The sequence below is a fragment of the Oxyura jamaicensis genome, chromosome 2 (assembly GCF_011077185.1).
Source record: "Oxyura jamaicensis isolate SHBP4307 breed ruddy duck chromosome 2, BPBGC_Ojam_1.0, whole genome shotgun sequence".
Lineage (NCBI taxonomy): Eukaryota > Metazoa > Chordata > Aves > Anseriformes > Anatidae > Oxyura > Oxyura jamaicensis.
The window spans coordinates 5,740,774-5,754,357 of NC_048894.1; positions in this window are offsets into that span (position 1 = coordinate 5,740,774).

Below are 13,584 nucleotides of genomic sequence, written 5' to 3' on the forward strand. Positions count from 1 at the left end.
TTCTGTTCTTTTCTGTAAATTAATTTTAATTACCTAAAAAACAATGTTAAAAATAAACCCCCAGGGCACAGGATGGGAGGTGGATGGCAGTCCCTGTGGCCGAGGGGCAGCTTTTCTCTCTGGCAAGCCAAATGGCCCAGGGGAGCCAGCCCCAGAAAAGAGGCCCTCAGCCCCCCCAACCCTCCTCCTTCCTCCACGTGAGGACATCTCCCAGGCCTCTCCCAACACAGCCACCTTTGGCCACACGTGGGCCACTTCATCACAGAGGCTTGCTGAGGTCACAGTGGGCACCACTGCCTCGTGGGCCCTATAAAACAGGCCCCCTGCTGCTGGCCCGCACTCGCTGAGCTACTAGGAGACTAGAGGCAGCAAGGCGAGAAGTGTCTCTGCCTGGTTTGCGAGGACAGCACCAAGCAGGAAGGCAGCTGACCAGGAAATGTGTCATGGGCAGAGAGATAGCGCCAGCAGCACAAGATACAGAAGTGCTCGAGGGACCTCTGTTGTGCAGCCCACAGACACAGATCAGCAATATCATTGGCGCCGCAGGCGTGAAAATCAAGCTGACAGTAGCATGGACCTCAGGGTGGAAAATGTCGACCCCCTGGTGCAGCACCCTGGCCAGAAAACATGCCGAATCGAAGGCATCCTGTTTGGGCAGTCCCAGCCAAAGACTGGCTCATCCTCCTGCCCAACACTGTGGAGCCCATGGAGCTGGATCCACCAGAAGATACAGAGGAGGCAATGGAAGTGGATCCACCGCAGCCAGAACGGACCTGGGACTGCCCTGGCACGTCTTCACCCTATGCCATCAGGAAGCACAAACTGCAGCACAGCAGTGCCCGGCCAGCTCCCTACTCATTGCTCAGGCCCCATCCCAAGCATTAGCTTGGAGCCCCCAGATCTCACGGACATCCTGCAGGCTTGCCAGCAAGATGTCCTGGCCATAAACAACTCTTGCCAGTGCTCAGTGGTTGTGTGAGTGCTTCTTTCCCATCCCCCAGCCCTTGTGCGAGAGATGGCATCCCTTCTGCACAGAGCCTTGAGGAACAGCACAAGAGAGGGCACAGCTCCCTTCGGGCTGCTGCGCTGGGGTGACAGGAGGAGTCCCCGAGGGCCACCATGCACCTTTAACACTTGTGAAAATAGACTGAGGGGTGAAAGTAGTAGTGTGTAAGTGATTATAGGTGGCTAATTTCTTTTATTAGGAGCGAGTTTCTACATCTGAGTAATTGGTAACAACAGACATGGAGAAGGCTGAGGTACTCAGCAACTTCTTTGCCTCCGTCTGCACTGGTAGGCAAGCTTCCCAAGTCTTTTATTTCCCTGAACCTGTAGATGGAGGCTGGGGGATCAAAGTCCCACCCGCTGTAAGTGAAGAGCAGGTTCGACACCACCGGATGAATCTAAACAGGTACAAGTCTGTGGGACCTGATGGCATGAATCCCAGGGTCCTAAGGGAACTGGCTGATGGAGTTGCCAAGCCTCTCTCCATCACAGTTGAAAAGTCCTGGCATTTGGGTGATGTCCCTGGTGAGTAGAAAAATGGAAACAGTCATGCCCCTGCTCTTCAACAATTAAAACAAAGAATTGAACAAAGAGCACTACCCTTCAACAATTAAAACAATTAGGAGACATTTCTTCTCAGAAGGAGTGGTCAGGCATTGGGACAGGTTGCCCAGGGAAGTGGTGGTGTCACCATCCCTGGGGGTGTTCAAGGAAAGGTTGGATGTGGTGCCTGGGGACATGGTTTAGTGGGTGACATTGCTGGTAGGGGGATGGTTGGACCAGATGATCTTGAAGGTCTTTTCCAACCTTGATTTTTCTATGATCCTGTGATTCACTGTAGGAGAACTGTGATAATAATGGTTGCAAAAATCAAAGGATTTTGTTTCAATCAAATTTTAAGAATTACTGCACATAAAATTTCACCATTATACTTCATCCAAATGTCACGTATTACTTAGTAGTCTGCAAAAGACTTCATGGTATTGTTAAAAGACAATGTTTTTTTTAAGTTAGCAAAAATATGTATTTCATTGGCTCTGAAAAAAAAATCAACACGCATTTATGTATGAGCATATATTGATAATTACTTTTTTTTTGCAGTTCAGGTTGGTAGGTGAACTGATATAGTTATCTCAGAACTACTAATGAAGTAGGACTACTTTAGGTTATTTAATAAAAAGTTCAGATGCATATGTAGTTTTGTTTCTTTTGTAAGATGTATCTTATCCTTCAGTTTCAGTTTATTACAACACGTGATCTATTTTAGAGGGTAGAACCACAGTAATATAACTTTCCAAAAATAGCTACCTATTAGGACAAGATAAGTGCAAATGTTTTACTTGTTACAGGGAATCAGAAGAGATTTAGCAGTCTTAGGACAACTATAGCAGGAACAGAAAGTAATTACTCAATTTTCACTGTCATTTCCTGTACTAAACACTATTAAAATATGTCAGATAATCAAGTCTAAGCTATTTGTAGGACAAATAAAGGCATGTCAAAGCTAAGAGTTAGTGGGTTTAGATATAGTATGGTTTGAACTAGCTTTATTACTTCCAGAAGAGTTTACATTTAGAAAAAAAAAGTTGAGAGATGACTCATGAATTTGTACTCAGCGTCAAGAGCACTGGGCAGTACAATGCAGAAGGACTTGGTCGTTGTGCTTGGGATGCTTGCTTTTGTGCAGGCGGTGCATAGTGATGCTTTTGAGGCCAAACTATTCTGTTTGGTGTGAAATGCAATGAGCTGTCAGATTTTGTTCAACAATGAGGTACCATTAGATGGCAGCATTTACTACACTTTAGAATATGGCCTGTCAAGTGAAACAGATGACAAATTTGTACACTTCATCATGAAGTATTAAATTAATTGTCAGTAACTTGGATAATAATTTAATAGTTTTTTTTTTGTTGTTGTTGTTATTTTATTTTATTTTTTTTTTTCCTGGGCTCTCAAGTCAGCCACGATTCTTGGTAGGTACTTGTTTGCTGACTGTGTTTTGTTTTTTGCACGACAGATTGATAGATCTTGATCACTGTGATGTACTGCCTCCTGAACACGTCTGTCGTCCTGCACCAGTGGATCCTCCAGGGGGTAGTTTGTTATCTGTTACTTTGAACAGAAGGAAAATTGCTTCCTGATTCTCAACATATCAGTACAATATCTGAAGTTTTTCTTTAGACAGGCATGTACGCCCTCAGTTTATCTCAAATTTGACAAATTGGAAGACAACTTTCCATTGCTCTGCTACCATGAACTAGTCAAAAATTATTAGAAATCAAATTCCACGTCTAGTACAAATTAATGCAGCTGAAGTACTTTCGGAGGGTTCGTCAACGAAGAGACATACTGGACTAAGTCCAGTGGAGGACCAACAAGATGGTGAAAAATGTGGCTTATAAAGAAAAGCTGAAAGACTGGTTTGTTTAGTCTTAGGAAGAGGTGAAATGATAGGTCTTAGTTCTGACTTCAGCTACCCAATGGGTAGTTATAGAAAAGTTAGAGTCTTTCAGGGGTACACAGTGATAGAGTCAGGAAGTACAAATTACAACAAGGGAAGAGCTGGTAAGATGTTAGAAAAAAAAAAAAAAATCCACAGTGTGGGTGGATAAAGACTGGAACAGATCACCCAGAAGTGTTGTAGGATTTCTGTCCTTGGAGAAAATCAGAAATTGACCAGAGAGGATCCTGAGCAACCTGATCTAAGTTCCAAGTTGTATCTGTCTTTCCATCTGGATCTGCCTTCGGTTGGGTTGAATGAATTTCAGCTTGCTCTATGACTCCATGACAGTAGCCACATGCTTTTCAAACTTTAATGGTATGGGCACACAAGACTTATCCTCCTGATTCAACAGACATTTATATCATTTATATCATACAGGGATCTGAGTCAATACAAATCAGTGTGGTTTGGGGTATGCAATTCTGGGTTCTCTTTATGATAGGGTGACAAATTAAAGACAGCAAATTAACAGGAGATTTCTTCTTCATCCACCTCTGGGATCCAAAATAATAAGAGTTCTCTGAAACTCCTACAACAGATTTCTTTCTGAGAGTTTCTTCAGTAATCCCATCCATTATAAATATTTGGATAAAGATATTGAGTGGTTTCAGAGCTGAATGCCATGGCAAAAGTTTAGGCTCTTTGCTCTGCCAATTCCAAAGAAAATATGTGAAGGCATCAACTTAGTAAGTGGTTTTATTGATCTGCAGGGACTTTTGAAAGAACAATAGAGATGTTTTGGCAACGCCTCAGGAAAATATAGCTGTTTGGGCACATCTGTTGCAGTTGTCTGCTTCATGGTTCCATGGAGCTAAGGCAAGGTGTGCCAAGCTGATTTTGATAATAATCATTACTTTAATGCAGAACTACAAGTGGTTTGGGCAAACTGAGGGCAATGCAGTTTCCTCTTCTCTCCAGGATCCAGGGGGATTGGCGTAAGTAGGAACATTCAAAGGTTAGAGGATTCATAGGTTAGACTAACCACAACAGCTGTCCTACTCTCCTGTCCAAACATTGTGTAGAATTTGTCCCCAAAGATCTATTAAAGTGCTCACAAGAAAAATAAACTTTTATGCTAGTTTTCTTTTGGTCACTTTTTTTTTTTTTTTTTTTAATTAAGAGACTAAACCAGAGATAGAATTTTAGTAGTGGTCCTACTACACTACCAGTCTTAGCATTCTCTGAAGAGTTTATCAGCAAAGATTTCATACCACTACTCTAGCTGGAAGAATCAGTTACTGTAATAAACAGACATAATGAGGCAAATATAACAGAAAGTCATCCCTTTGTTCTTCATTTGATATCTGTCTTGCTGTTGCTGCTAGTGAAGCTTGCAATTGTTGGAACCAAGGATCAGTGTTCGAGGACAGATTCCTCAATGCCTGTAAACAAAAACTGCCCCAAGCACTTCCAGCTGCTGCTTTCCCCCACTTCTGGACGACATCTAGAGAATTTTTCTTCCTCTTTTCAATGGAACATCAGTAAATTTCAGTCCAAATAGCAGCATCAGGACCCCACTACAGCATCTTCAGAAAATGGCATTCTGTTCCTCCCTATATGTTTGCAGGGCCCATTGCTCATTTCTCAGGCTCGTTGACATCCCATTCAATATAAAACTTGTGCCTGAGTCCATTATGTCCACCTTACTGATCATATTCTCAGCTTCCTCTTATAAATTGTTTTGTCTATGTAACTAAATGACTGTGGTTGTGAGAAAATCAAATATAATGGGTTATAGTTAAGGTCTCCTGCTGTCGCCTAAGCAGGGGCTTCATCCTTTAATAAACAGCCAGTCATTAAGGTGGCAAACACCCCAAAAAATCCATATAGGAAAGAGAGAACTTTAATGTAAAAGCATGGATAAAATCAGTGGAAGTTGCACTTTCTTATACACCTGGGAACCCACCAACAAGCTACAAAGCCATAGGAAAAACTAGGTTTTGTTAATTCTGCTGCACACATGAGCAGTTGGTATTTATTTGAGAATACTATTTCTGCAAGTATGTTTGCACTGTTTGTTTCGATCACTTTACAGCTTGGAGTTTCAGCCTGAGACTGGCTTGTGTTTAAATGCTTAAAATGATGTTCTTCTTCAGCTCTAATCATCTCAAATTATTATTATTATTTTTTTTAATGAAAAATTAGTGTTATTTTTTTTCTTTATGCCATATTGTTTCATCATGTTCATGTTGACACTGATATATATACTTGGCTTCAAAGAAAGAATCATGTTGCTTCTTAAGTTGGTATCACCCACTCCGTTTTCTACATTTGCTCCATAGTCAGTCCAGGGTATTTTCTTCCTGTGTGGCTGACTAAGATACCCCTATAATAGAAGAAGGCTAAAAAGAGATGGGGAAGGGCAATGTGGCATGAAGGCTGAGGAATAATGCAGGGTGTTGCTGATCACAAATGTTGCAAAGAAAGCTGACTTTATCTCAACACAAAAGTATATGTGGCTCAGCCCAACAGAGTATAAAAATGTAAGAACTAGCAAAAGAGTTTGAATGAAAGTGATGGGCTTGAGCTGATTTCAACTCATTTATTCCTTCCCAGTGCCCAGCATCATCACAGTGATGATATTATAGAGTGGTAATGGGCATCACCTTGGTACTGTAATTGAACTGTGTGTTACAATTGCTATATTTTTCTACATGTGACTTACATTTGAAATGTCATTTCATTATATTTTGTATCAGTCTGCTAAGTCAAAAATCCTGTATAGCACCAAATATCTTCAGATATGTAAATTTGGTATTAAATACCACACTGTACATGCATAGAATATCTGAAAAGATTCTGGCACCCTGGCATGGCTGTTTTTCTTTCTACAATTATCCAAAGTCACGAAAATAAACAAACAAACATTTAGAAAAAGCTTTTCTGTTTGTTAAAGATAGGTCAATTATGAAAGAAAGAAAGAAAAAATATTTTAGAACCTATTTGCTCACCTTAATGGTTACAGAGACAATTACAACAACCATCTTCATTTAAAGTTATAAATTTTGTATGTTTATCTATGTATACAGAAGCAGGTATTTTAATTGCAGTGCAAATAAATTAACTTCATAATGTTTTATAGCATGCCATGAATAATATATAAGTAAACTGAGATCTAACTCTGTATTTCCTGGTTTCGTGATGGTGATTAGTAGATTTGAATGCTACATCTTGCTGTAGTAAAGATCAAAACAGTGGACTTGACTGGCACAAGATTTAATTTCCAAGTGTCTCATCACTGTCCCACTCACGCCTCAAGAGAGCACACTGTCCAGTGAGTCACTTCTTACTGGGAAATGCCACAGTTCAAATCCAGCTTTGTTCAAATCCAGCATATTTCATAGATTTAACCAGAGGGGTACTATAAATGTCTGTGGACTAGCAAGCCATTACTTCACAAGACACTTTGGCTTTCTGAAGATGATTCAGTAAACCTGCTCCTCTACGTGGAAGCATTCCTTCCTCTTACCTGGCAGTGCCCAGGGCCAGGCTGGATGGGGGTTGGAGCAGCCTGGGCTGGTGGGAGGGGTCCCTGCCCGTGACAGGGGGGTTGGAACTGCATGGACTTTGAGATCTCTGCCAACCCAAACCATTCTGTGATTCTATAATTCTACATTACCAAATGTCACTCCATCCTTTGTAAGGCTCTTCTCTTATTCCACCTTTCTATGGTGTTGAAGAACAAAGATATTTACTGGCTTTACAATGCTGCTGGCTTGGTGCCATTGCCAGTACTACAAAATGCAAAGTTGAATTGTTGAATTCCCAAGTCCTTTACTACAGTAGAGAGAAAAGTCTTTGACTGGCCTCAACCTCTCAGAAGAGAAATGGATTCCCAGAAATCTTAGATCTGCCCTTCCCAAACACTTAGCATTTGAATGATACGTGGTATCTGTATCCCCAATAATAAATAAAGACTCTCCTACTAGTGCCACTGTTCCAAGCGCACTGCTTGGACATTCCTGTAAAGCCCAGTAGTCTGAAGATTTGGGGATGAAATAAAACCCAGCTAGTAACACTATCCTTTTTGTTTTTGCTGGATTTTTAAGTCAAAGAGGCATATGGGCCAAACTGCTCACAAACGAGGTGCTTTCCTTGTAAACAAAGCATTGGTTGCTTTGGTTTTTTTTTTTTTTTTTTTTTTTTTTTTTTTTTTTAATGTGTGAACAATGTCAGATTTTTGCTTCCTTAAAAAGCAATCCTTACCCAATGGACCAGTTCAGGTATTATGACTTGATGATTCTGTTTGCAAAGAAAAGACCCCCTATGTTAAAAGTCAACTCCTCTTACGAAAAAAAAAAAGAAAAACAGTCCAGTTTCAGTAACTGAATGAGATGCTGCATGGCACTAGTAGATAAATACAAGCCCTTCTTTCCTTTTCACCTTCTTTAGATGTTTTGCAAGCAACTGCATGATAAAAATGTTATTGTTAAAACATGAGAATTAAATCACCATCTAAAAATCTTGTCCTGTGTATGTTTTATGTCTGGTATCTATAAAATGTTTGTATTATTGTAAGTAAATAAGAAAAGTGCTTATAAAATAGCAAAAAACTGTGGTTACAAGACATTTAATTTACCTCGGAAAAAAATATGCATTTACATGTGCAAATATGCTCGTGAATTGTTAATATTACAGCAAGCACCAATTCTAGTAAACAGATTGCCTGAATTTTCCCTCTAAGAGGATAATGAAGCTCACATGTCACCAGAAATATTAGGATGACTAACAGGTGAGACATTAATGTTATTTCAGATTATTGCTACCTCTGGCCTTTATGTGATTTTGATACAAAAGCAGCTGTGGCTGACAAGTGCAGGTGCTTAGAACATAACACTTTTCTATAGCAGGAAGGGTCCTTTTGACCTTCCACTCACATGTTCCTGTTTCCACAAATTCAAATATCTAGTTTTAGCTTTAAAAGATGAGGGTGAGATGAATGTTGAAACAAATCCTAGATATTTTCTATTCTGTTTGTTGAATTTGATAGACCTTTAAAGCATGTTTTCTGAAAGGCAATTTCAGACATTTCTCTTAGCAGAGTCCAATTATGCATTGGCTGCAGCTCACTGTATCTATCAAAGTGTCACAGATGCTTTCATGTAGGCAATATATTGCTTTGTCAGACCCAAGAGAAGGGAAAAAGGAGGCACCCCAGAGTCTTTTCCTTAAGTAGGTGTTGAGCAAATTAGCCCCATTACAATTCAGCATGCATTAGTCCATTAAAGAGCTGGAGGAAGATTCCTTTGTGTAAATGACCAAATGGTCTCACTGTATATTAGTATTAGTCATTTCCTGTTATTCTGTGAAGAAAGTTCTTGATACATGATATTTAAGAGATCTTAATTTCCAATGAGTGTAACTTTAAAAAATAATTTAATGAAATAAAGCATTCCCAAGTATTTTAAAAGGTAATTAATTCTTTTTTAATATCATAAAATGAAATTACTTTTTGGCTCAAAGAACACGAGTATTTCTCAATTTGTAAACGCCCATATAGTTATCCTATGATTAACGTGCCTCCTTGGGTACAAAGCTGCTCTTCCTTCCCCAGATCGTTTCTACTGCTGTTCCCAGATTTAATGGTGAACCACATCAAAGAACAGGTCTACGGGCCCTCAGCCAGAGGTCTCAGACCTCTCACTTGGAACGAGCATTGCTCAAGTAAAACTGGCAGGCCTGGCCTCCACAGGAAATGCTGTGCTTTGCGTAAAAAGGGTTAGTACTTGGAGCAGCATATTCAGCAGTCAGGGAGAGGAAGAGACCTATTTCATGGATGACTGACAGAAAAGTGAAAAGAGGGTTCAGAGGAGGCCACGAGGATGCTCCGAGGCTGGAGGACCTCTGCTGTGGAGCCAGACTGAGGGAGTTGGGGTTGTTCAGCCTGGAGAGGAGAAGGCTCCGGGGAGACCTCACAGCGGCCTGCCAGGGCCTAAAGGGGGCTGCAGGGAGCTGGGGAGGGACTCTTGGTCAGGGGGTGTAGGGATAGGACAAGGGGGAATAGCTTTGAACTGAAAGAGGGTAGGGTTAGATCGGATATTAGGAGGAAATTCTTCCCAGTGACGGTGGTGAGGCCCTGTCCCAGGCTGCCCAGAGGAGCTGTGGCTGCCCCATCCCTGGCAGTGCCCAAGGCCAGGCTGGATGGGGCTGGGGGCAGCCTGGGCTGGTGGGAGGGATCCCTGCCCATGGCAGGGGGTGGCACTGGGTGGGCTTTGGGGTCCCTGCCAACCCAAACCACTCTGTGATTCTGCATTTTCATTCTTTGGAGTGTCCCCTCAGCTCAGCTACTGCTTTGGTTGTACAGCCATATAGTGCAGGAGGCTGGGAAACAAATCTCAATATGAAAACAACCCAACTGCAAAATGAAAAGGACAGCTTTTAGATCCAGTAAGTGCACAGTTCTGGTCTGGTGTTCAACCATACCCTATGGAGCTAAGAGCAATGGTGTACAGCAGAAGATAGATAGTCATGCTGCCAAAATAAATGCTAAAGCTGAAGTTATACACAGAGCTTCATTGTGTGACATAATCTCACATCATCCTGTAGGTTAATAACTTATTTTTGGTATGATTGGTAGAGCTATGCAAATAACCTGACTCAAGTGGCAGGAACAGTGAAGAGAGACAGATTTTTTTTTTTTTTTTTTCTCCTTAGTGTTTAATTGGAAAATAACAAGCCCGCTCAGAAAAATCCTACCATTAAATTAGGGCTCTTCAGCAGCCTAGAGACACAAAGTTAGGAAGCTTTGCAGTAGTGAATTGATGCCTTGCCTCTTCTCGTGCTCTCCTGTTCCATTAGAAGTATAAGGTCAAAGGAAAATGTACAAAAATTGGGTAAAAAAAAAAAAAATAAAGAGAAAGAAAAAAAAAGTATGCTCAGTTCTCTTCTACCACCGATTATGAGAGCCCAGCAAGGTCATCATCTGGCAAAAACAAAATAGGAGGCAGAGATACTGAAGAAAGACCTCACAGAAACATGTGATAGATGCAGAATTAAGTTAGCATGATTACAAAGGAAAAAAAAAAAAAAGGTAAATTCCTGCAGAAAACACTTGAAGACAGTAGGAAGCAGCAAGATCCTCTGTGGATTTGGAACAAACGAATGTAACTGAAATTGCGGAGCTAGCATAAGGAGCTGCAGGGGATTTCTCAGTTTAGATCTTCTGTTACAACTATTTTGCACAGCTGCGAAAGGTCACAGAAGAGGACCTCATTTTCCCAACAGTGTTTGACAGTCATTTTTTTCAGCTATTCCAATCTGATGAATAATACAGTCTCTAAATCACCATACTCAGCCAAACAGACGCTTTAGTCAATCATCTTATTATGTATTAATTAGCTTATCCACTTGTTCTCAGTGTTCAGGTCTTTAAAATTGTCTGCTCCTGAAGGCTGTAGGTAATTCTTACCAGACTGGAACTACATTGAAGAACATAATATCTTGATCTCAGTTGCTTCTGATTTACACCAGATAATATTTTTTTGGGTTTTACTTTACCAGAAAAAAAATAGAAGTATAACATAAGAAGTTTCTTAAAGACTAAATATCCAGTGTCTGATACATCTAGGAAAATCTAGATATACTTAATGCTGCTTGATGAAATATTATTAGGAATATTCATTTTCTAACTTGATTTACTTCACTACCCTAATTCTCTTAGTACTATTTTGATAGACCACCGAGGAGAGAGAAAAGAGCAATCCACAGTTTTCCATTTCACTAGATGATAAACAAATTTTCCTGATTGAAATGTGCATTGGACCATTTAGAAAGCTGAAGATTACTGTATGTAACAGAATGATTTTAATACATACTTACAAAGAAAGCAATTTCCTGTTACTCTGTAATACCAATTATCCATTCAAAAGAGTCTGAATTTTACATCACCATGATATTTTTTTTTTTTTAATTTCATTCTCTGATAAAAGGAAATGAGATTCCTTTATACTAGGTCTTTATTTTGACAAAGATGCCAATTAACTACTTTATACCATTTAGACTTCACTATTATGTGGATCAGAAAATGGCTTCAGCTATTCTTTTAAAATAAAGCAGCAATGTAATATATTATAAAAGCTATTCTAATCTCTGTGCAGTAAAAAGCCATCATAAATCACTAAAAGCTCTCTGCAGCATCATTTCCTTGGTTTCAGTCTAGGCTACGAATCCCACAGATGTTAATACTCAGCCCATAAAGAGCAATTTATGAGGGTTTCCCCTCTTGACCAGAAGCCCTCAGTCTCCATTGGACATGTTATAAAAAAATGCTGAAAAGGTTTTAGTTGTGTGGAGTCACAGGAACATTGCACAGATGAACGTAGCTCCCGGACTGATAAACATTTATGCAATTTGGACACTACTTTCCATACCAGAATTATACTGAGAGAATGAAATCAACAACACTTCCCCCAAAATGGAAATTTTATAACACAAATCTCATCATGGTGGTTTCTTTATAGGAGGAAGAAAGCAGAAGATGGGTGTTTTGGCCCTTAATTTATCTGTAAAACCGTATCAGTTAAACAATTCTAAAATAGCTAAAATTATTGTACTGAAGTATTCCACAGAAGCTGCAAAATTGATTATTTTTCTTTTCTTACTTGGAATTAGAAATCACAATGCTTGCAATCTAGGAACAGTTATTTATTATTTTAATTACAGGTAAGCTATTCAGAGTATCTAAGGTTGCTCTTGATTAATGGCTATGTAATTCCACATTGAATATCTGAAATCTGTCAAAAAAATTTAACATACAATATTTCTAGGAACAGTGGAGGAAAGTATCGTAACATGGACATTTTCTTGTCCCAAGTGAAGGATGTGGTCTATTTTGCACAGTAGTTATTAACACTTTCTATTTGGGTTCCATCTCCTTTCTCCAACATTGTGTGTTTGAAGCAGTTCTGATTGATACCTCTTTATCAAATAATAAACTATGATCAGTAACAAAATGAAAACTGATGCCATGTCCTTAAAAGAAGATGATAGTGAAATGTGAAAGTAATTTATAGTTAACATTTCCAAATCACATCTCACTTCTCAGAAAAGAACAGAAATTAATCTTTGCTAAACCTGGTGATGTTGTGAAATTCCAGAAACATATGCAAAAATGTTTACAGTTGTGCAAGTCATCTGCTTTCTCCCAATTAAAGTTGCCATTGTATTTATTATTGTGTCCCTGTTACTATAGCAATGAAAGCTACATTAAAAAAAAAGGATAGATACTGACTGATTGCTGCACCTGATATATAATTTTTCACAATCTACCTTCCATTCATTATTTCCTAAATTGCTATAAAATAGCATAATTTATCATAACAGATAAGTATGTACACACATGCCAATTACAGGATCATCAGGAAACATACAGAAAGAAGCTGGTTGTTATATTAAGGAAAATGAAGAAATGAAATTATTTTGTACTATTTCTAAGTAACCATTCCGTACTCCAAAGTTATTGGATGAAGGGTAAAATGGAAGAGAAATTTCAATCTCACTTTAAGCTGACTGTTCAGCTCATGTATCACATGAATATGTTTCACTTGTCTTCATTATTAAAATACAAGTTTATTAAAAGGCAAGTTAAATTAATTTATTATTTTTCTTAAGTTCAAATATCTATTAATATCGCTAAAATATTTGTCCACTTAATTAAGCTATTTCAGTATTATAAGCATATGCAAATATTGCTCAGCCTTTTAAATACCTCTAACATTTTCCCTCTAAGCACCTTGATTTTTATAGACAGATACAAATTTGTAAGTGGGGAATGCATTCTGGCTCTTCTTCATCTAGCAAGGCTCAGATTTTGTCACAGCAGCATTTACATTTTTCCTTTTGCAATTTTTTTTAGCTTGAGGTTTATTCCCCTCCAGCTGCTCTCATGGGCTTGAATTTGCTGAGGCTGGAGGCTCTTCACTTCTCTCACTGCTGAAGGAAAGGGACTCAAACTGCCATGCTGCGAGCACAGTGGGTGAATTGAGGACTTAATTTTGGATGGGGAAGGAAAAGTCACTGACAAAGGTGACTCACAAAAGTCCAGCAGGGAATCTGTATTTTCTTCCCGCATATTTAAA